Here is a 25,317-nt window from a genome sequence, read left to right on the forward strand (position 1 = left end):
TAAAGAAAATAACACAGTTGTTATAGTTACTTATCAACATCGTACCTCGCAACTAGGATGCAAGTAGGTCTATACATACAGTAATTTATCTTGAAATAACTGGGTTTAATCAATATTAATCGTATTAGAAGTTTTGTGTAGACTGGATGTTTCATTGAACCTAACATATGAAGGATGGACTCTTATGCATAGACATTTCGCTAGCCTGCGCTACGAGCGTGCTAAACTAGCCCCGGCTATCGACTGATTACTTGTACAGGATTCATATTATATCATATCGCTAACACTGGTTTATGAATACGAAAAACGTTAGTTCGCTGATAATTATCCACCGGAAGCCCGCGCTAAGAATGTCTATGAATATGGAGTTTCAGGTGTCACACTGTAATAAAACTATAGTTATCTCTCAAAATCTAAGATTTCCTAACGAGTTGTCAATTTTCGGACTCATGGATAACACCATGGACTCCATGGTCAGCTTGCCGACTATGTCTCACATTCACAAGGAAATACGTCTTCTATAAAACTTGCATGCGAGATCTTAAATCTACAAGATGATTCTTACAGAACCGAACCCAATGTCTTGCTTACAATTTACAAACAAATGAAGACAAAAAATGTTAAAAATCGCAGGAACTTACTTTGATTCGTGAAACACGTGCACATCACATCACATCACATCACGTGCTGGATGTGATCGTAGTTCTACGCTAGGTACATTTCACAGAATAACTACCTACTGTTGTGATTAGATAGCTTGGGCAGTGTTATGCGCGAACATTTGAGTAGGGGTGATGTGGAGTGAGTCAACTTTATCACCAAAGATCGGAACTTGGGGACTTGTGTCTTTGCACGTGGCTAAGCGACGGACTTCAATGTCAACAAACTCCCGCTTCCAGTACGGAGGTACTGTCAGGTCTGCTATAAAAGTGGTTTCTGGCTGAAGCAACATATTGATAGTATTGTGGTAGGTTGAAACACGTAATTTTATAGCATATATATAATAAAAATAAACATCAGCAATATATCAAATTTACTGTTCTGCTCTGTACATTATATTACAGTGTATGACTACTTACATTCGAAGATTTTTGAACCCATAACTTCTTCGTCAGTGAGTTAAACATGATTTGAAACGAGAAAAACTTATTTCCACATCACATGAAATGACTGGAGCAAACTTAAAATAAATGTTTTAACTGTCACTGTTTTGTTCGATTTTCAGCAGTTGCTAGCTGATCTCTTATCTGAGAAAGATAATTGTATCCTAAATTTTTCTCGAAAATAGTTTTCAATTAGTGTGTCACTACTAGGGCAGGCCCCTCTACGTCTCGATCCATGGCTATGGACAAATTTCCCACCAATTTAAGGGACTGCAATGTCTTTCAATGAATGCCGTTTCCAGCCTTTAGTTTGTGTGTGGCGCAACTTACAAAATATAAACTCTCCATTCGTAGAAAATAATGTATCTCCTCCGAATTTCTCCACGAAATTCTGTACCTAAAGTTTAAAAAAATGTATTTTCAAACTCCTATAATACCCATTCGAATACTTTAAGTGAAAGGCTCATGTCAGTAGATTTACTGGCATGTAAAAGAACTCCTGCGGGACAAAATTCCGGCACATCCGGCGACGCTGATATAACCTCTGCAGTTGCGAGCGTCGTTAAATAAAACATAGCCTAGCCCATTAGAATAACACGTATTTTCTAATTTCTCTAACAGACCGTTTATTTGTAATTCTCTGATTGCCATTGGCTTCAACATGACACAGTTTCCTCGTGCGTAGATGTGACCACTTTCTTAGTACATACGACTGTCCTTGAGCGCTTACAGCGAGAGCTTTGTATACGTTGTACCTGTAACCTTACTCATGCACACGACACACAAGTCCCCAAGTTCCGAGCTTTGTTTATCACCATACTCTGAGGGACAGGAGGGCAAATAATACTGGAAAGCTTTCCTGTTTAGCATTGCAAGCGGCGGCGAAAAGTAACAGTGCTGCCATCTAGCGGCTTGAAACGTTCGCACATTCTGCGAGTCGTGCTGGGTTACGTGAAGAAAAGAGGAGAGGTGTGCATTTGATTTCAATAAGAAGCTGCAAATAGTACACTTTAGAGTCACTTTGTTCATAACATTTTTAATTAATAACAAATTACAAAGTTATTAGAATAGAAATGAATTGATAAATTCTCGTATTTTCAAACTTGATGAAATTTAGTTGTGCATGACTTTAGCAGCTTTCATACATCGCTTGTTTCGTTTTTTAGCTGTATGATTGTCCATTTTATTTTTGGTGTGACAATTTATTAACACATTGAAATATTTATCAATGAAGACATTGGCACAGTCACTGCAAATGGACATGTTAACAGGGAGCACTACCATTTTAACTAGTTCTTTTTTTACACTAATTCTAGTTTTACAAATAACATGATCAATTTCTTTGAAAACATCAGAACACAATTGGCTGAGCATTAGAGAAACATCATTAGGGAAAACAATTTTTTAATCTTTACAGTATTTTTTATGGGGTGAAGAAGGGATAGTGACGCGAAACATACAGCCTCTCCTATCCAAATGCCATCCTCACCTTCCCGTGGTCCACCCTGTTTCTACCAACGAGGAAATGGCGACCGAGTCACAGCGGTATAACTGTTTCATCAAATGCAGAGGAAATGCTGCATTACAAGCCTGTCCAGAGGCTAAAAGTGGCAGCCCCACTACTGGACTACCTAACGATAAGGCTAGTAACCTATCTTAGGGAAAATTACATTACTTTCAAGCCTCAAACAAGCAGTATAAGGACAGATAATTTGATGACAACCCAGAGCAAGTCAACGGTTAAACGAAATTGGATCATGTTATAAGATATTTAGTAGGATTTTAAATGAAAAATTAAAAAAACATGCTGAAACTTTCCTTCTGGAGTGTCAAAATGGCTTTAGAAAAGGAAGATCATGTGTAGATCCATTATTTAGTATGAAACTATTGTTAGAAAAAAGAAGAGAATTTAATTTAGAAACCCATATAGCTTTTATTGATTTTGTGAAAGCTTTTGATAAAGTCCGAAGAGACCTTTTATTCGACATATTACAAGAAAAAAATATTCCAAATTTGCTATTGCAAAATATAATAGAAATCTACACAGACAGCAAAATAAGTGTCAAAATAAATAACTGTATATCCGAAAGAAAATTAGTTAATAATGGAGTTCGACAAGGTTGTCCACTATCACCAACTTTATTTAATATTTATATAAATGAAATTATTTTAAAATGGAATCAAATCTACACATCAGGAATCAAAATAACCAGTGCTCTAACATTAAGTACCTTACTCTATGCCGATGATCAAGTCATAATTTCCAATTCAGAGGATAATTTACAAAGAGGATTGTATACATTAAATAAAATATTAAAAGATTTTGGGATGGAAATTTCAGCACAAAAATCAAAAGTAATGGCATTTTTAGGACAAGACCCAGTCAGAAGTAAGATAATACACAATAACCAATGCCTCGAACAAGTGCAAAATTTCAATTATCTGGGTTGTGAAATATCTTATCAAAATGAAAAAGATGTGAACAAGAAAATTACCAAATTTACACAAATTCTAGGAATAATAAACAATGCATTAAAAGCTAAATTAGTACAAAAATCTACAAGAATAAAAATATATAATACACTAGCATTACCCACCCTTTTATACGGAAGCGAGATTTGGTCATTAAAGAAAAAAGACATGAACAGAATCAAAGCAACGGAAATGAAATTTTTGAGGAGGACAGTAGGATATACTCTTTTAGACCGAAAAAGGAATGAAGAAATTTTAGAACAATTAGAAGTAGAGTCAGTAGAAGAAAAAATCAGCAGATACAAATTCAATTGGCTAGATCATGTAAGAAGAATGGAAAATTCAAGAATCCCAAAATTTATGATGCAATATAAACCTAGAGGACATCGTCGACCAGGAAGACCTTTAACAAGACTGCTAGATGGGGCCGAAACAGGTCTACAGAGGCCTAATTCGTGAAGGATGATGATGATGATGAGTATTTTTTATTTGCGATGTGCGTTGTTACGTTATCGTTGGGGTTTTCTTTACAAGATAAATTTCTTCGACAAATTTCGTGATTTATTCTGCTACACACCCAACCTGCAACATAAGCCCTTTCATTTTCTTGCAACACGGTTGCTGTACATTTTTGTCATCAACAGTTACACCCAAATCGGAGACAACTGTAATACCGCCTTCCAATTTTTTTCTTTCTTTTTAAGCGCACTTGCGACATAATGAATTCATCATTAGAAACAATTTTGATGAAATCAGTATTTGAACTGGTTGTCTTCAGAGCTCTCACTTCCGCCCGAAGAGATGAAATAATTTTTTTGTGTTTAGATACCAACTTTTGAGCTGCAATCAATTTCTTAGAAAGTGTCTTTATCTGAAGATCTTGAGCCATCTTTGACATTTTAGGATTTCTTGCATCTTAAAAAATAAACAGGGACTTAATTTAGTGAAATATTAATAACGTCTTGAAAGTCTAGGGCTAGGTAAATAATATTTTGCGAATAACTAACTAAATTAGTTTTTATGAGAAAACATGAGTTCACACACTTTCTTTACAAAATCAATAATTCGTATTTTTATGTTACGTATCACAATATGCATCTATTTAGTTTGAAAAAGTCATGACTTTCAGTATTTTATATGGAGAAACTATAAAGAAATTGTGTTTGGTATGATGGAAGTAAAATAGTTTTATGCAGTTTAATAACTGATTCACTTAGCAAAGAGAACATGTTATTGCTAATGTACTATCTGATTATGAGGTACCTGGTAGAGGACTATCGTCGTTTCTGTCTGGAATCGGAGAACCTGTCGCCTCCTCGATGGAAGGTCTAATGCGTTTCTTTGGGGACCTTCGCGGTTCTTTCATCGTACTTTGACCCATATTTTCGGAAGAAGGAGCTGTTAAATTCAGTGAAGGAATAGCTGTTCTCTTCAGTCTGTTATTTAAAAAAAATATTAAAAATTAACAGGTCTATGACTCATTTGAAACTTCGGTACTTTTCCAATTACACCTTATTTTTACTTACCCCCGACTTTTCAAATTAGGGTTATTGAAGTCCGATAATCTAAAGTGATCTGAACATATTCTGTGATTTTTGTACAGATACTCTGTTCCTCTAGTTTTAAACGTTTCGTCTAGGTCCTGTCTTTTACATTTATTTACCCATATGGCACATCTATAAGACAAAAACAAATAACAGTAATAATAATAATAATAATAATAATAATAATAATAATAATAATAATATGATGATGGTGATGGTGAGGACACGAGACCTGTCATGTGAATCGTGCGAGTGGGGAAAGAATGAGCTAACAGAAAGAGAGTTTGTTTCATGATTAAAATTATACGAATCTACTGACACGAAAGTTCATCTCAGACTAATTATCTTCCTTCTCCATACCCATTGGTGATAGCCACAACACATGATAAGGTCACAGAACAAGTAAAGAAATAGACTACTCGTATTTACATGATTACTCTCTCACCTATCTCTATCTTTCGGAAATCTGAAGAACGATCTAGCATCTTTTTGCCAAGCGTAGTTTTTACAGAAGAACACAGAACAAACAATTCCACTTTTCCCTGACATTTTGTGGAACAACCATGAGAATAATCCTTACGACTTACACCACGTGTTGAAGTACAAAACTCTTGTTAGATGCAGTTTACCGCGCTACGTGTCACGTTATCCTCAATGTCAACATTCCCTGCCGCTAGATAGCACTGATGAGTCATTCGCCTCTCTTATCGTGAACTTTCCAGTATTAATGTTAGAGAGTATTTGAGGAGGGGCAAGGAAGAGAACTGCATGCTGACGTAAGTAATAGCGATGTTGAAAACATTGATCACATAACTGTACTCATGGGCGATCACAGTTTTTCCACTCAATGTTATCCGAACACTCGTACTCAATACAATACCGTGCAGTCTTCTACTGGGTGTTCAATTCAAAGTGTGTCATGACGTCACTGTTGTTGGGTCACCGATTTGAAGCGAGTTTCAGCTTATATGTTAGAGAAGTTGTCTATTATTTAAGGCGTTCTTCAATCTGAACTTGAGAACGTGTACGGTATAACTTGAACGTCGTAGCAACAGATGGCGGTCTGTACGGTCTGTGTGCTACCATAACCTCTTTCGAACTGTTTTTTGCGCCGGCAAGTCGTACGCAGGGTATTTGTTATCATCGGTTGCGTACGGTAACATTCCACAACACAAATCAAATGCTCCGTGTCCATGTTGACCGTCGAAGTTAATGTCAACAAATACGTAAGTAATCGTCTTAACCCTCTCCCCATATCCCGACAGTACGTATTTCCAAACAGTTCACATTCCTGCCACTACCGGCATTACCGTACGTATCGGTACGTACTCTTCAGAATGAACGCCGTACTTGCTAGGCAACTTCTCTGCCTCTTAGGTTATACACCTCTGCGGAAGTGTAGGAAGATTGAATTCTCTAGGCTCATCAGCTAGCCACATGACGGCATACAGCGAGCCATGGCACATTTTGAACTGAACACCCAGTAGTTTCTCTCTTCCACTCACAATAAAATAAACTATACAGTTTCTACCAAAAGTTTAATGACATCTCTTCAAAAATGATATTTCACTCCTGTCCTTATACTTATGTGAAACCTTCTGATATTTATACAGGGATCAAATGCCTGTGAAAAATTAAGTTTTTTACTGCAAACCCAATGCCTCTTCGAAATTGTGTATTATATAACAGTTTTTCTATTATGAGAACGCATTGAATAATTACATTTTTTATAGGTAAAAATTAATTACTCCAGAATGGGTTTACTTAGATCACATATCTGAAAGATTTCTTTTGCAATTATTACTTTTTGTAAAAAAAATTTGTGAGAGCTCGTTCACGCATTATAATCCACATGCTTATCCCTTTCTCTTCAGGGAAAATTGTAATTTTCTAAAATTATTCTCTTGTGTTTCAAATTTGCGAAATTGACCCGAGACCGCCACTAACACTTACATCATAACGTTGGGAGTTGGTAAAACTGGTCAATCAGCTTATTCCCTACATTTTAGAAAACAGTTGTGGAGTTTGATACAAGTGTGGGAAGGTTAGATTTCTTCCGTGAAAAACTGAAAATGTGTCGAAGTTCAGTGAGTGTGGACGTGAAGTGGCAGATTATTGGGATGCGGAAGAATGACTAGAAATAATATCTAATTATATCCCAAAATTCATTAATCTAAGAACACCTATTCTGGAATAATTAATTTTTTCCTACACAAAATGTGATTTTTCAGTAAGTTTTCATAACAGAAAAATGGTTATATTAGACACAGTTTGAAAGCTAGAGAGGTTGGCTTTGTAGTAAAAAAAAAAACCTTCATTTTTCACAGACATTTGGTCCCTGTACAAACATCAGGGGGTTTGACGTAAGTATAATAACAGGAGTGAAACATCTCTTTTGGATGGATGTCCTTAAATTTTTAGTAGAAGCTGAGAAGCTGTAATGTCTTTTTATTGGTTCCACTGCGATACTAATGTTTTCGCAATAGTTAATATACTACGTACTTTCAGAAGGAAAAGAAGTGAACTTCACACGAGCTGCACAGCGACTAACCCATATATCCCTTTTTTCCTTATTAGTATAAAATGAACTTGCCTGGTTTAGTGCGCATAATGTTTTGACCGGCCAAACATCTAAACGAAACAGTTTATAGATAAAGTGATTTTAGTCTACTGCTCAGGATATCAATATTGGAAACGTAAGTCACATGCTGCAGACGATTCTGTAGTGTTTTATACAGAGACATCATTTTATTTTTACTTCAATTTTTATTGTACCTGAGTTTTTTAATGTACTTCACTCCCACCCCCTCTACTAGTAAACTTACAATCGTTCACCACACAGAGCCAAGGCCGCGTATGCAGTACTGAGTGAGTATAGCACGTTCCAGAAATATATTCGCGTTTTCCAGTGACGAAAGAGTTTTCAATATTGAATCATATTTTCGCACAGGTACTGTCGTCCGTTTGCCTACGTCGCATCCCGGTTTCCCCCACCTGCTTCTGTTCGCCCCTCTGTAAAGTCTAGTAGTTGGGCTGTCTTAGCTCTTTTCTGAAAACATTAATTTCTGTTAGGAATTGGACGTCTACGTAATATTATACAACTGTTTAAAACAACTTAAATAAAAGGGCCTCGTTAAGTAATTAACTGTCACGTGATCCCCCCCCCCTTTCTACGACCCTGCGACAAAACCACTTGGACGGACAATAGATAGCATGTATGAGTAATTTTATCTTTTCGGATCGGGCAGAAGTGAAGATTAAATTTACAGTACGTAAAGTACTCTTTTATAGAGTAGGTACAGAATTATTTCAATATGAGTTACTAGTACGAAGGACGAAACTGGTAATTGGAATTAGGTACAATAGTCTATAGTGCAGTAATATGCACAAAAGAACTGAAGCCTGTATCGAAATGAACGGCCACCATTTTAAAAATGTGTTTAAGTATCCATATTATGATTATTTTTCAATTTAACTTCCTTCTCTATATTGCACGCTAATGTGCTGTAACAGTACAATATACACTGCATAATGAATACGTCCGAATAGATAGCTCAGTTCGTGAGTAAAAACACTTATTGTTAATACAGTACTGTATTTTGATTAAACAAAACCTAATGAAAATTATCGAACTCGAAATCGTGATATTTCCTAGTTTACGTAATTGGATGAACTACTTTTCTTCCCTCCTATACCTAGTAAAGTGATCTGTTTGCATTTTACGCCAATATCATCGAACTCCAGTCTTGGAAGGGGGAGCAAGCGGTGTTTCCGGTTCTAGACCTTTAATTCAAAGATATAGCCAGGTTAATATTAAAAATGTTAGTAAAAATAAAATGATGTCCCTGTACTTGGGCTCTTGCATATGATTAGTGAAATGTATTCATGAAATGTATTCAAAATAAGATAAGTTACTATGTAGTCCTACTGATTATTTATAGGCACAATAATGACGAACTACAGTTGTTGTTTTGGATGCAAAGAAAAATACGTGAAAGAAGGAAACATATCGCTTCATTCTTATGCAGACCTGCAGAACTGTAGCTCCTCAGAGCGACTGCCTTCGTACCGCTTCTACCTTACCCACCTTTTCTACCAGTGTGGTCGTTGCTTTCTAGTTGCGCTCGGCTATATCAACATTCACAGAAATAGAAGCAGGTTGATAATATCCAATGAGGCGCTGACCGCTGACTAAGGCAATTAGAGGGACATTTACCTGCACGCATGAACTTTTCTGACTCTAGTATCCAATGAGTCAGACAAGAATGTTGGTAATCATTTATGCTACCCGCTGTTAAGGCGTGTGACTCACAAGGTAAGAAGTACCTCGACAGTCACGGTTAAAGCAATACATCTAAAAACTCGGAACAAGATATCAGAACAAATACAATGAGTACATGCTTAGGTAAGGAAACTGAAGAGGTGCAAGAGACACTGACCTCGAGGTTAATACTTTTAATTGGTTGAGAATGGTACCAATCAGTGGCAGCAGGGTTGCAGCGTTTCCTGAAATTTGCAGGAAAACTAAGTATCGTATTATAACAATTCTGAATGATTTCTTTAAAGGAATACCTATATTTTTCGATAATAAATTTAAATTGAAATTTTCAAGTTAAAGAAACGATAAAAAAAATCTGTTCCTCCATTCACTGTTTGAGTCGCTTAAGAAACTTCTTGCCCCAGCAACTAAAACTTACCCTAGTAATGGTGCACTTCGATTATTATGACGTTCTGTTAAGTGACCTAAGTTCTGAACTGTCAGTCAAGTTACAGCGAGTTCAGAATATGTGCGTCAGATACGTGTACAACATCCGACGATATGATCACATATCACCGTCCTTCGCTAATCTTTCGTGGCTCCGACTTAAAGAACGTAGAATTTTACACTCTTTGTCTTTACTCTTTCGAATTCTACACACTTCAACACCAAATTACCTTTCGTCTCGTTTCTCTTATCTATATTCTAACCACGACGTAAATACCATATCACTTATCTGTGGCACGCTAAGTATACCACTTCATAGAACATCTTGTTATTCATCATCTTTTACAGTATCCATCTGGCGACAATGGAATTCCTTGTCACAAAGTATTGGGGGCTGCAAGACAATAAACACTTTTAAAAACAGCTTAAAAGATAACCTTCTTAGTATTTCACTCCAATCATATTGACTTAAACTATCACTGACTACATTGTTACTTCTTCCTTTAGATATGCATCCTGATAGTGCTGTATTTTCAAAATTCTCTCATAATAATCTCTTTCTATTATATAACATTATTTGAAATATATTAACATTCTATGTATGTTAGCTTAATTCTGCTACACAGTTCGTAATTATAGTTCATAGTATTTTGCTGTTTAATTCGTAAATAACTCTTGTATACATGTAGCTCTTATCTAAATCAAATTGTTGAATTCTTTGTAAATTCATACATATGTATGTATACTTTTTGCTGGTTGAGTGGAAGAGAAGGCCTTACAGCCTTAACTCTGCCAGCTAAAATAAATTATTATTATTATTATTATTATTATTATTATTATTATTATTATTATATAAATTCTTATATTTGCGGTCTGCCGTAACTAACATTTAGTATATACGGATAGATTTAAGACTAATGACTCGCGCTTTAGGAATCAGTTCTATAGGTCATTTTGAGCAGAAAATGTCATATGAACTTGGGTCTGATTATCATTAGTTTAAAAATTAATTATTCGTAAAAATCCAAACGTCACACTGTGAATCAGGCGTTGCAATTGCTTGCATCGTAATACAAACATTGGAATGAAAACTAAGGACGGTTGCTCTGTGACGTGAAGTACGGTTGGGAGGGGAAGATATGTTTGTCCGTATTGTGCACGCTACTGCGCTCATCGGACAGCCGTGCCGAGTACCATTCGTGAATCCGAGGCCATCCTGCCTCAGCCCTTGATAGAGCCGGATCTCTTTTCTTTGGGTTGCTGGCAGAATACGAAGTAATGGAATAGAGTGTTCTTTAAATGGGGTAGGATAGGCCATTAACCTTGCCTCTGGTAACAAGATATTGAAAAACAAATTTCACTTTTGGGTGTTGGCTAGGTTTTACCTCTCGTGGTCTCTGTTTCGCTAGTGAGTGTAACAGAATATTTTACGGATGTTGCTTTGTGAGGTTGTGTGCTCTATTCAGTTCATTTTTTAAGCTAGTATGTGTGGATTTTGCAGTAAGATATTTGATATGCCGAAATATGTATTCAGGTGAATCAACGTGCATTGCTAAAGCCAAGATTGCCCTTCATAGCAACAGCAATGTGGTCTCTCTAACATTCTTGAAGATGGACTTTTAGCATATTCCAGCTACAATTCAACACTTGGAGTCTGTATCTCTGTCACTGAAAGATGCTATTGACGTCATGGAGGGGATGTAGAATTCTGTCAACGAAATACTGTCATCCTCTGAGGAGTTAGTGCTGAGAGGAATGCGGTTCCGACTAGTCTAGCGCGGTACTGGAGTGGGAGGGAACAGTGGCAGCGGCAGTCTGGAAGGAAGTACAATCATACTGAAAATATTCGCCCAATTTACGAGAGCAGTATGCTTATTAGTTTTCTAACGTATTTTTGGCGAGATAGAGATACAACCATTCGTACTTACGTGTTCAGAGAAGGAAAGTATTGTAGAAAATTTTATTTATTTATTTATTTATTATTCATTTATTTATTTACTACTTATTTATTGTTTATTTTGGTGGAGTTAAGGCCATCACACTACCAGAAATACAAACACAATAAAATAAATAAAAAGAAAAATCATAATACAACTACAATAATATAAATAAAAAGAAGAATCATACTATAAAATTTAGTGATTAGTACAATTGAATTAAATTTGTAAAGTAATCAATTTAAATATACTGTACTGCTGAACTCGCTTGAGAAGTATAACTACTTGATTTTGTATTTTAAGATATCACCAACAAATGATTTTCGCATGACATTTTAGGAATCTGTTTTTCACGATACCAGTCACACATATTCTAAAATTCCAATAGAATAAAAACAAAAATTTTCCACAGCATGTTTCCTTAAAAATGACTTGTAACGGTGAAATATTTAATGAGTAATTCATATAATATTAACATAGCTAACATCAGGAAGAAAACTGAAGACTGAATATTTTTGGACGATTAATACTTCCCACTCCCGCTCGGCTCGGCTTGGCTGTAGCAACAAAAGAATCTACCTGCAACCCCCCGCACCGATGGCAAGAATACCTCAGATCCCAGCGCTAAACTCGTCGGAGGAAGACAGTACCTAGATTTGTAGGCAGAGCATGTACTAATCAATTCTGAGAAGGAATCCCGGTTATGAACAGATGAAAACAGTGAGTGCAATTATTCAGGAGAATGAGTTCAAAATGGAATTATCTTGGAGACCACGAGCAATGGCATCTATGAAATATATGTCAATGATATCTTTCACAGCAGAAAGTCCTTCTCGGCCTATACAATTGTGTTAAGAGACAACAGAAAAAGCTTCACACCCGAGAACTTAGAAATGCGGCTAATATTATGTATGGCAACAGTGCTGAAATGTGAACTCTGTTTTTATGTAAATGTTAGTGCCACATATTGAAATGCATTATACACTCTTATATTATAAAGGCGAAATAGTTGTGCTAATGTGAATTACCTCAAGCTAGTGTTGTGAAAATACCAGTGTATGAGCATGAATTGTCATAAAAGACAATACAAGATTAGTATAAATTATATCATTATCAGACTGCGGCCCAGGGTACCGAAACGCATTAAGTTACGAACGCACGGACCACTCTGTTGTGTAGATAGAGAGGAATGGGAGAGTGAGAGTGCAGTTCGTCCTTGTCTCAACATGTAAACATCCAGTCACAGTAGGACACAAAATAAATGTTCACGTTTACAAATATAATTTATACAGTGCATTTCTATTACAAAAAATAATTGCCTAACATTACATATTTCAATTTACATTATAACTGTACAAGTTTCAAAAATATAAAATAATCATTTGTATGGGAGCAGAAAAGGAAAAAAAATATACAGTACTTATACAAAATATATTTCTTCGCAATTCAATGCACCGAATTACAAAGTACATTCGCAACGTATCAAAAGAAAAATATCTCCTACTTTCACTCAAAATAACTTTTTCAAGAAACGCTAAAGGAATGTTCGTATGTACCAACATTATACACAAATCTCGATTAAATTCTTTTTTATATTTTGTGTCTGATTTTGATGTTGAAGACCAGTTTTGACTGTATAATTAAGTATTTTCCATGTACCTTTTGCTACTACACTGCTTTTGAAAGAATCGAGTTCTATCTGTCCTTATACTTTTTTTAACAATTTGCAAAATTCAGTGTTTTTTCTCCTTTAATAAGAAAATATTCCTTTCCGAACTTCTCTATAAGTTCGTTCTGAAGGAAACGCTTGGTGCTCTTAATTTTCGACATGTTCCTAAGTACTGTGAATTATAAAACAACTAAATGAACAGTAACACAAATACGCATATAAAATAATGAAATAAATAAATGAAAAGAAATAAAATATACTTGTTTAGGACCAACGCCAAGCAGAATTTTAGAAAGGCCGTAATGTAATTCCTTACGAAACCAACTGTACTCTCACAGTGCCATCTCACCCCATGAGTTATGACGTCTTGTATACTCCGTGCGTTCCAAACTTCAGTCTCGCGAATTGGTGACCCTAGGCCGCAGTCTGGTCATGACGCAAATTGTCAAAATTATTTTGTCTGTATTACATCTCAACTACAAATTTGTCAACATTTCTATAAGAGACTAAAATAATGTTTTTAAAAACATAATAAGGCTAATATATGATCAGAAAAGGCTAAAATTGTTTTTAAAAACCTAAAAATTACACAGCCCTAACAGTAACACTACTGCTACAAATATTAGTACTACCACTACTATTACTACTAATAATGCTACTTCTTCAAATACTGTCAGTCAGGGCCGCCGAGAAGGGGGGGGCAAAGGGGGCAAGTGCATATGGGCCCGCGAGCAGTAAGGGCCCGTCAGATTAAGTGAGTCTGATTACTTTTTATTATCACAAATAATTATTCACAGATACATACCAGTACAAAAAAATTTTGTAAGAACATTTGTTACATGAATGTGACATATTAACCAACAGTAGTAGAATTAATACAAATTACCACTTATTATGTGAATGTTTAACTTTTATATAATAGAATATCGATTTCACACGTTAACAATCATCGACATAACACTTGATGGCTCCGGGATTTGCCTGAAATATGTTCCCGTCCTTGTACCGAACACGTTCAATTGGCTTGTCCTCTTAACTACCAACCCCTGCCGGCCCACTGCAATATGCTAGTAGACTCTTCCAAATCCAAGCCGCAGGATCACGTTTCCTTTTCAGTAGGGCCTACATAGCATGTTTCGTGACGAAACTTTAGTCTTTTCGTTGCCGTTTGTCTAGTAAATTCTGTTCATTAGTGTTACCAGTGGACAATGGACAAGTAGAAGCAAAAGTCGGGAGTTGAGAAGCGCAAGGAGAGACAGAAAAATTGGAACATATTAAGGAAGGGAGCAGAACTTTGTTTGAAGTTGGTGTGTAATTGACCTCCTTGAAAATTAAAAAGTAGCAGACAAATTGTGTCATTGAATGTGTTGTTCGAATACAAGAGCCTTTCCAAAACAGTATTACAGTATTTTCAAAACTCAAGAATGGAGAATGTGTTCCCAGAGATTGCCTAGTGTGAAGCGAAACAAATCAGAGAAAATAGTACAGTGACTGATTTATTTCACTCCACACTAGTCATTCTTTGGGAAAACATTCTTCATTCTTGAGTTTTGAAAATAATACTGGAAAGGCTCTCGTTCCGTCACTTGGAAGGTTATTAGGCAGGTTGGGGGTACTTTTTCGAACAACACATTCAATGACACAATTTGTCTGCCACTTTTTACTTTTCCAAGGTCGCATGTTACTTACCGTGACTCAGAGTTAGAACTGGTGTGGGTAAATTCATTTCACTTGCACATATTAACACATCATTTTTACTATTGTTTGCTTGTTCTGATTCAATACTAGTCTTATCAGAATTTTTTCTAGACAGCCATAACCATCAGTAGGCTATTCACTTCTAAGTATGAATGTCTTCATTTTTGACAACCTGAACAGACGGGCTTGAGATTGGTTTATTTTCTGTACTTTCACTAGTAACGCTCAATTTCACACCAACTTCAAATAAAATGAAAAAAAAAAAATAAAAATGTATTCAGAGTAACAATGTGTCAAGAAAGACTGAGTAACCTTGGCCTCCTTAGTCTGAAGAGCGATCATCTATGGTCTATGGGCAAGCAGATGGTGCATTGCTGCTGTAGACAGTTTTCAGCAGGACGCCAAAATGTGCATGAGGAGGAGCGCAGTGGGAGGCCAACCATCATCACAGACGACCTTGTGGAGCAACGCAGCATCTGCTTGCTTATGACGTTAGGCCCATAGACCTGGCACAGCTGACGATCAATTTCAATCGGCGCTATGCCCTGTGCATTCAAAAACTTTAACACTGACCGCACTTCACACACGGCGGGAGCTGGGATAGGAACGTCCATCTTCAACCAATGCAACGAAGCTAGTGAGAGCACTCGGGAAGTTCCGCTAGCGCATGCGCCATGCCAGGACCTTACTCTATCATGTACATGCAGTCGTTTTGCGTAACATATGGTTTGCTAGCTGTGGGACGAGTGGGAAAGTTACTTTATGGACGCGCCTCGTATGTAGGCTCTACTGAAAAAGAAGTGTGATGAATGTAATATATTGTGCTAATGTGAAGTTTCGCTAAAAGTTTTCAATGTAACAAAAGAGTAGGCTATATTTTTAGATTCGTATCTGTGTATGGGGTTATCTTTTATTTATTTTGCAAATAATTATTGTGGTCGGAATAATTGGTAACTTGTTATGTTTAACTTTTTTTAACGGGGCCCGAGCACAATATTGCACAGGGGCCAATAAATCCTGTCGGCGGCCCTGCTGCCAGTACTAATACTACGAATATTAGTACTGCCTCAACCACTATCGTTATGGCTATTACTGTTGTTGCTAATATCATTGCTGCTAAGCCTGTCACCACGAACGTCGCATGTAGCAGAATGTATAATTTTTGGTCTGCGATAATGACTGCAGCCCACACCTGTGAGTTGCACCTTTTTTTTGTGTAGATTATGATGAAGGTCAGACCGTGTTTAGGTAGGTATGAAATTTGTTATCGGGAGACCTTTGTATTGTTGGCACTTCGTCAACTTTCTAAATAAATTATGTTTTGACATATGTAAGCAGAATTTATTACGTGACAGTAGCGGCCATTAGTCACTGTTAATTTATTGCACTTAATTTTAGTTTGAAAAGTTAATTTCGATACTGTTAGTCTTGCAGCGTCGCGACTTAACGCTATCTCTACAAATTATGAACAACAAAGAGTGATGTGTGTGGATTCTGTTACGACGCTTCAAGCTAACGAAGTCAGTGCAGTGCAATCATTTGTCTCGTGCGGGACAATTACATTGCTGAAGTGTACTGGCTGTACAGAAGTTTTGGAGTTCAATTCAAAAAATTAAAGATAAAAAAAAAGGTCTTTGTTCTGTTTTAGGACATGGCTGTAGTCCAATATGCTTTCTCCATTCCAATCTTTTATATTTGGGATGAATGATGTTTCTCCATATTTCAATTATTGACAATCATTATCTCACCCTTCCTGAATAACGTCTGTAGGCCTTCCATTATAGAGCCCGGATGTTAGGCAAAATGCCTTTTTTAAACTGAGTGTATGTATGAAAAATCTAGTACAGATAAACACGTTTCCACATATTTGGGGACGATAGGCCCAATTTTTATTTTGCCTTTTTTGCCTATTTTTAGATCCCGTTGCCTATTTTAAGGTCAAATGTCTTTTTTAGCATTTTTACGTCGTTATTGTACATATTGTATTGTCGTTATGCATTTAAAATAAACCACAGACAAATTATACCAATAAACAAAAAGGAACGGTGGTACAAATTAAAAATATATATTCATCTCACACAAATATTTGCTGAGAATCTTATTCTCCAGCAATACATACTGTATGTTTCCAAGAAGTCGTAAACTTTTCTCCCGTACCGATTACATCTTTTATGTCACTTAATAAAGATTTTTGAACAGTATAACCTTCAGTGCTCAGGTTTCGTCGGGGTTTACCAGCGAAAGAATGGGGATAAGGGAAGTATTAAAGCAAGCCGTTACTGCTTTGTATTTTTGTAGCTATTTGATATAGTGCCTTCTATAAATTATTGAAAGAACACTAGCGACATACATAATGGATTAATTGATGAAATGACTCAGATGGTAACGGATAAAACCAGAGAAATTTATGTCTTCACATCTGATAAAAAATATATTGTTCACTAAACATGATAAATATATTTCACTATTACGTTGAATATTTCAAGAGAGATACATGGGTTGGAGTATGAGTGGGTTTGTAGGTAGGTACATACATGAATAGAGGGACGTATAAGTTACACTGAAAGTCGAACAAACGGACAGACAGATAAAAGGGCGGAAGAAAGGAGAAAAGAATATACAACATATGTCGAATAAAAAGAAGTTGTATTGAAAGAATAAGACATGACGGATAAGTATGGAAATAAATTAATGTACAAAGAGGGAATCAACGAAAAGAATACAGAGAAAAGTAAGGACGAAAATAGATGGTGTTATTAAAACGACATACTTTCTCAATAGTATCCTTTGGTTGTTTTTTATCAGTGACGCTGAAAAGCGTACAGCTGTGAAAACGCGAAATTCTCGAAATACCTATAGGCCTATTACTAACAGCATCACAATACTTTTGTTTATATACTTTGTATAATTAGAAAATAAAGAGGAAATAAAGAGCAGAAAGAAAGAGAGGTACATAAAAAGAAATGGGAAAGGAAGAGAATGAAGGAAAGAATGTAAGGAGAGCATTTAGCATGCCTAAAGCACGAAGGGGTTTGAGATTCTGAATGAAGGGAATATCATTCCGTTTAGACCACAATTGAATTCCATAGATTCAAAATCCCCTATATCCACTTTCACAAATTAAAGGATTTTGACAGAACTGGTGGCAAATAAAGGGAATTTTCAACCTAACAGTGACTTTTAACAAACCTTTTGCATTAAATTTAGTGGCTTTTCGAATTCAAACTATATAGATCATTAGAATTCATTCTTAGCACGCAGTATGTGGGAATAACTCAGTTCTGAACAAAATGATCTTTAAGGGGTTTCGAATTTAGGATTCAATTTATAATTCCAGAAAACCTGTGGAATTTACATACAATAAACATTATATTCATGTGTGAATTGTATGAACAATATCTATTACGTAACTGCACAAAAATAGTTAACATCAATCATTGCCTATTGGAATGTCAACGAAACAGGGACTCGATGAACAAATTGCTTCTTTACAAGTTTATCGTAAGTTACATAATGCCAGGGAACACTCTGCAGCAAAGATAGCATTTAATAAATAGTGTTCCTTCTGATAATATGAAGTTGTTAACATGTCTGAGTCACTTATTTTAAATTTACTTTACTCTTTAAATTAGATTCGGAAAATTTGTTAATACTGGAAATATGAGAAACAATCGTCATAATAATTGCTAAAGAAGTAACAAAATGGCATCTACTGCAATTAATGATGCAAAAATAATAATTCAACATGTATAAACTTAGATCTTCCGGATAAGAAGAACGTTTAAAATGAATATTTTTAGAATCACGTTCCTATGATGAAATCTTTTAAATAGATTGTGCTCTATTTTTCCGCTCAAAAAAATCCGGCACCAAATGAACAAGCTCAGGATGGACTCATGGGAGCGATGACCGATTACAGATGCAGCAATTACCAAGCTGTAACCTCTGATCACATATATAACAGATTGTTCATCCTTATGTTAAATTCGGTGGCACTTTGAAGAGCTCAACCGCCAGGATCGCCACCCGTCCGCCGTAAACGAACACAGATGGCAGTACAGTCGCTAATGCAATTCAAATGGGAGTTATGACGTGACTCCTTATGTAACAGCTAGATGGCAGCATAGTAATCCTGACTGTAGGGCTCTGAGTTCTGCATTCACGACTGGCCTACGCCTGTGTTCATTACACAACAGAGTGGGCCATGAAAATTATAGCTCTCCTTGACAATGGTTTGTTATTATTGGGTTTGTATCTTTCTTATCTATACTAATAATAAATCTGTAGCCGAAATTTTTCTGGTAATTTTCGATTTTCCAAAAATAATTGGTCCTAACATATAATTAACCGCCCTGAAACCGAAAATCGCTTTCTTGAAATTTTTGTTTGTATGTCTGTCTGTCCGTCTGTCTGTCTGTCTGGATGTTTGTTACCTTTTCACGCGATAATGGCTCAGCCGATTTATATGAAAATTGGAATATAAATTAAGTTCGTTGTAACTTAGAATTTAGGCTATATGGTATTCAAAATATTTTTCTTAAAAGGGGGGTTATAAGGGGGTGTGAATTAAATAAATCGAAATATCTCCCTTATTATTAATTTTCATGAAAAATATTACATAACAAACGTTTCTTTAAAAATAATTTCCGATAAGTTTTATTCCATGCAAAATTTTGATAGGACTGATATTTAATGAGATAAATGAGTTTCAAAATTACAATAACAACGCCATCTAAGGCGATGTAATGAAATAAAAAATGAGTTCCTCTATAAGGGGCCTTGGACAACAACAATCGAAAGCTATGAAACATACGGTAGCTTACAGAGAATGTTCCTGTGTTTGTATGAAGTAATATCGGAAGCTAAATTAACCGATTTGTATAATTAATTATTAATTCACCTTTGGAAAGTGTATTTTCTCTAGATGGACATAATGCTATAATGTTATTACAGTAACTTCTGAGTGAATCGAGGACAGATAAGATCAAAATAGCTTCTTATGCACAGAAAACTTGATAGGCATTCGTTTCCTGTGTTTCCTAAAATAATTTTTATGACCAAATGAGTGGTCTCTGGATCAAAATGATCGCATTTAAATTTTTAATACAATTTAAATTAAGTAATATAATAAACGATTTATCCTTCTATCAAACACGAATGTTCCCTGGATCAAACGTCCTATTTTAATTATATAATTACTTTATTTTTATTTCAAACAAGTGCAGCGGAGCGCACGGGTACGGCTAGTTAGAAATAAAACTGTTCCTGATTTACTTATTATATTGTATTCACTCTACAATATTGGTGATCACGACGTGATGGAAACAGCGAACATACACAAAGATATAAATCCAATAACAACAAACCTTTGCCTAGGAGAGCTATAATTTTCATGGCCCACTGTTGTGTAATGAACACAGGCGTAAGCCAGTCGTGAATGCAGAACTCAGAGCCCTACATGACTGTAGTGCGAATACGATATAATAAGTAAATCAAACTCAAGAACAGTTTTATTTCTAGTCAGAAAAATACAAATCAATTAGCAACAAACTGTTGCCAGGAGAGCTAAAATCTTCATGGTCCACTCCGTTGCATGATGAACCCAGACGTAGGTCAGTTGTGAATTCAGAACTCAGATCCCTATAATTATGTCAAAAGTTGTTACCGTCGAATCCTATAAGGTTGAGCAATTTGTTATATATGTAAGCTGAGCTATAACCTGTTGGAGTTGGGAGTCGTCGGGATCAACTTAATTATATTTAATCTATTTTTGATATACTGACACGAATACTGATAACTGATAAGCGACTGTCTAATAATCATGATGTTTCCGTATGTAGGCAAAATGAGAACGCAAAGAAATTTCCTTACATATCCTGACTAAAAATCCCGCATTGGACGGAGTCAAGTGTGTAAGGGAATTAAATCAGGCAACTAGATCATCGACTTTTCACTCTGTAGATACGAGTTAAAATACCGATCAGCCCAAGAGGAACTTATGGTGGAAAATTATACTATAAAGACACATTTCTGCGGGATACTGTCAGGTTTTCAGGCATTATCCCAACATTTCTAGTGAATTCACGATAATCTTTTTCACCACTGTAGTACCACTGGACATTGAGAAGCATCTGCAGCAAATCAGCTTCCCAAGAAGACCGATTTCACAGGGTATGTTTTTTGTGGTTTATTTCACAACGCCTTAACTGTTATGGTTATCTGGCGTCTGAATGATATGAAGGTGATAATACCAGCGAAACGAGTCCAGTATCCTGCGCCGAAAGTTACCCAGCATTTGCTCTTAATAGGTTGAGGGAAAACCCTGGTAAAACCTCAACCAGGTAACTTGTCCCAACCAGGATTTGAACCTGGATCCACTCGTTTCACTCTCAGGCATTATAACCGTACTCCATGGCGGTGTACTTGGAGCATGTTCTACGGAAAAAAGTAACCATGGAAATAACTGGAGTTTGCTCTAGCACCAGAATTCTTGAGTCTCATGCCATAAAGCAAGCAAATTGGTTAACATAACCTAATATAATGTCCTAAACTTCTTTGGGTCGCCATAAGTTGGTGGAGGTGTAGTACCTCTTAGATAAGCAACACCGAAATTCACAATAAGAAAGATTCAAATAAACCATGCCATAAAAAACTGCAACATTACTGAGATTGAGGCGAAACTGAAGAATGTCCAAGAACCTGTTTGTCATAATGAATTACACTGCTCATTGAAGTCAGAGGTTGGCTGAAAGACGTCAGAAAATGAAACCTTCAAAAGAAGTCAAGAGAAATATACTAAATCTTGCGTGACTACTTTATAGTTTGAAGCCAACGCACAATAATTTGAAGGTTATCTTGATCAGAGAATTTTTTATTCATTTTTCGCAGTAGGTAATTAATGTTGAAATTGAATACTAGTTTCTACTTTTTTTCTGCACACTTCGGATATTTTGCTCTTAGGCAGGTTGTTGATGGATTACGTTACGAATTAAGCTGTTACACTCACGACGTCTATAGTCGCTGCATTTTTCCTGTGTTCTTTCTTTCTTTCTTTCTAAATATTACGATCTCAGTAAACAGTTTTCATTTAATGCATTTCAATTTTTCAGTGCCTGGAAGATAGATGTACTCCCTTCCTATTTATTTATTTATTTATTTATTTATTTATTTATTTATTTATTTATTTATTTACTTATTTACATATTCATTCATTCACTCACTCATTTTTTTTATTGATTCAATTAATTCATTCATTTATTTATTTACTCAGTCACTCAATCACTCACTCATTTATTTATTTATTTATTTATTTATTTATTCATTTATTCAATTAATTAATTCATTCATTCATTCATTCGTTCATTCATTTATTTATTTACTCAGTCACTCATCCATCTATCTATCTATCTATCTATCTATCTATCTATCTATCTATCTATCTATCTATCTATCTATCTATCTATCTATCTATCTATCTATCTATCTATCTATCTATCTATCTATCTATCTATCTATCTATCTATCTATCTATCTATCTATCTATCTATCTATCTATCTATCTATCTATCTATCTATCTATCTATCTATCTATCTATCTATCTATCTATCTATCTATCTATCTATCTATCTATCTATCTATCTATCTATCTATCTATCTATCTATCTATCTATCTATCTATCTATCTATCTATCTATCTATCTATCTATCTATCTATCTATCTATCTATCTATCTATCTATCTATCTATCTATCTATCTATCTATCTATCTATCTATCTATCTATCTATCTATCTATCTATTCCAGTGACAAGTGAACAATGAACTTAGTCATACACTTTATTACAAACCTCGCGCTTCCTAATGTTTTGTAGATTCAATTGTTTTGAAGACTACTGGATATTTTTTGAGTTTGTTTCTATCCCTATCAGTGGTCGTCAACACTCGCTGAAATGGGTAGAGTGCATGGGGAGTAAGTAAATCTGCTCCTACGTGCACAAGGGATAGAGAGGCAGCGTACCCGCCAGCAGCCACGAATGCACGCTAGGGCAGTGTCTTGTCCGTGAGTAAGAGACGCTAGCCCAAGGGTGCAGTGTTCTGATGACCGCTGCCCTAGATAGTAACTGCTGCTGTGTGGGTCTGATACAATTCGGATGTTTTCCTAGATCATATCCTGTAATGAGACATAAGGTGAAACTGATTTGCTTCTTAATTGTTAGGTATGGTGTATTTTATTATTCCATTATTATCTGTGGTGTCCTTTCGTATCACGTTATTTCCGGGATTATTAATTTCTAGCTTCTTCTGTATTGCATGATAAATGTCTGAGAAATTACTTTAGTTTGCCAGTGTGTATACTTATCCATTTACAGTTAGACCACAGTGACCAGGGCCCACTGAAGAATATTCTATCGATTTTCGATTGTAGAGACTGATATAACCATCAGAATTCTTGTACTTCAGCTGGAACACAACATGCTATGGCTCATTTTAAATTGCTGATTTGAATAAATATTATTATGACTCAGTTGTGGAATGCAGCCGGTTAAATGATATGAAGATGGATGCAAGAATGATGGATGTCACTTTCTTGCCGAAAGTGCAGCAAGACTGTCAATGCATAGCTTCAGACATATAGAATGTACATAGAGAGTTATGTGGCATTAACACTGATAGTCATTGTCCAGTAATGATAGGAAAATCACAGTTAAGCTTTGAGCGCTAAGCATTTCAAACTTTCAATTGCTTCTCCTGCAAAATGTATTCCAAATGACATCCATCATTCTTGCAGTGGACTCTTCATATTCTAATACAGGTTGTTTAAAAAATACGGGGCATAATTTCAGGTATGTATTTCCCACATGTATACAATCAAAATAGTTCATTACAACATGTGTCCGGAAATGCTTGATTTCCGAGTTATGGCCTTCACAACATTGAAATTCACCGGAACGTTTTTCTTTCCGCAGGTCGTTGTCGTCAAAGGAGACATTAAGAGGGAAATCTGACAGTTCATTCCGAGGCGAAGGTTACATTCAGTGTTGTGTAGGCGTTAGACTGTGCGAAATGTATTCAAATTAAGACCTGGCAGAGATACACTTCATGTACGGTAAGGCGGACGGCAATGCTACGCTGGCTCGTCGTTTGTACCAGGAGAGGTACCCACAGCGACAATGTCCAGATCGGAAGACATTTGTACGTCTCCATTACCGTCTGTGCGAGTATGGAAAATTTAACTCTCCTGGTTTGGGAAGGGGACGACCAAGATCTACAACTCCAGAAGTACAGGAGGAGATTCTGGAGGCTGTGAACATGACTCCTTCTGTCAGCACACGAAGGGTAGCGTTGCAAGTCAATGTTCCTCATACGACTGTCTGGAGACTGTTGAAAGAGTATCAATTGTATCCTTATCATTTGCAACGTGTACAGACCCTGTCACCAGCAGATTACCCTGCACGAGTTAGGTTCTGTCAGTGGTTTTCGCAGCAGTGTGGTGTAAATCCGAACTTTCCTGCCTTAGTATTATTTACAGATGAAGCACAGTTCACACGAGATGGCATAACAAATTTCCACAATCAGCATGTATGGGTGTATGAAAACCCACGTGCAACTGTTCCATCTCATCACCAGGTGCGGTTCTCCCTCAACATGTGGGCCGGTATCATTGGTGATCGATTAGTTGGACCCCATGTACGGTACTTGTAAACAGACTTACGGGGCAGGCGTACACAAACTTCCTGGAAAACACCATACCTCATGTTTTAGAAGACACTCCACTGATCAATCGTCAACACATTCACTTCTTGCATGATGGCGCTCCTGCACACTTCAGTCGTACGGCTCGCTGGTACTTGGATCGAAGGTTTCCTGATCGATGGATAGGTATGTAGAGGTGGCCCAATTGCTTGGCCTCCACGCTCAGCTGATCTGAACCCTCTCGATTTCTACTTCTGGGGCCATTTAAAATTATTGGTTTATTCATCTCCGGTGCCTGATTTGGAATCCCTTCGGAATCGAATTGTGGCATGTTCTGAGGACATACGCAATACTCCTGGAGTTTGGGATCGTGTTCGTAGGACAATGAGACATCGATGTGAGGTCTGTATTCAAGCAGGAGGTGGACATTTTGAACACCTTCTATAATGACAACGACCTGCGGAAAGAAAAATGTTCCGGTGAATTTCAATGTTGT

At 36.3% G+C, this 25,317-nt stretch overlaps 1 long non-coding RNA gene across 1 annotated transcript; it reads right to left on the bottom strand.

The window, feature by feature from the left end:
- Positions 1-4,097: 4,097 nt before the first annotated feature.
- Positions 4,098-5,229, bottom strand: LOC138704392 (uncharacterized). The gene is made up of 3 exons (XR_011333339.1): positions 5,102-5,229; positions 4,839-5,011; positions 4,098-4,157 (listed from the first exon to the last, which is right to left on the bottom strand). It is a non-coding gene; the product is annotated as an uncharacterized lncRNA (long non-coding RNA).
- Between the last annotated feature and the right edge of the window lie 20,088 nt (positions 5,230-25,317).

This window comes from Periplaneta americana, chromosome 1 (genome assembly GCF_040183065.1).
Source record: "Periplaneta americana isolate PAMFEO1 chromosome 1, P.americana_PAMFEO1_priV1, whole genome shotgun sequence".
Taxonomy (NCBI): Eukaryota; Metazoa; Arthropoda; class Insecta; order Blattodea; family Blattidae; genus Periplaneta; species Periplaneta americana.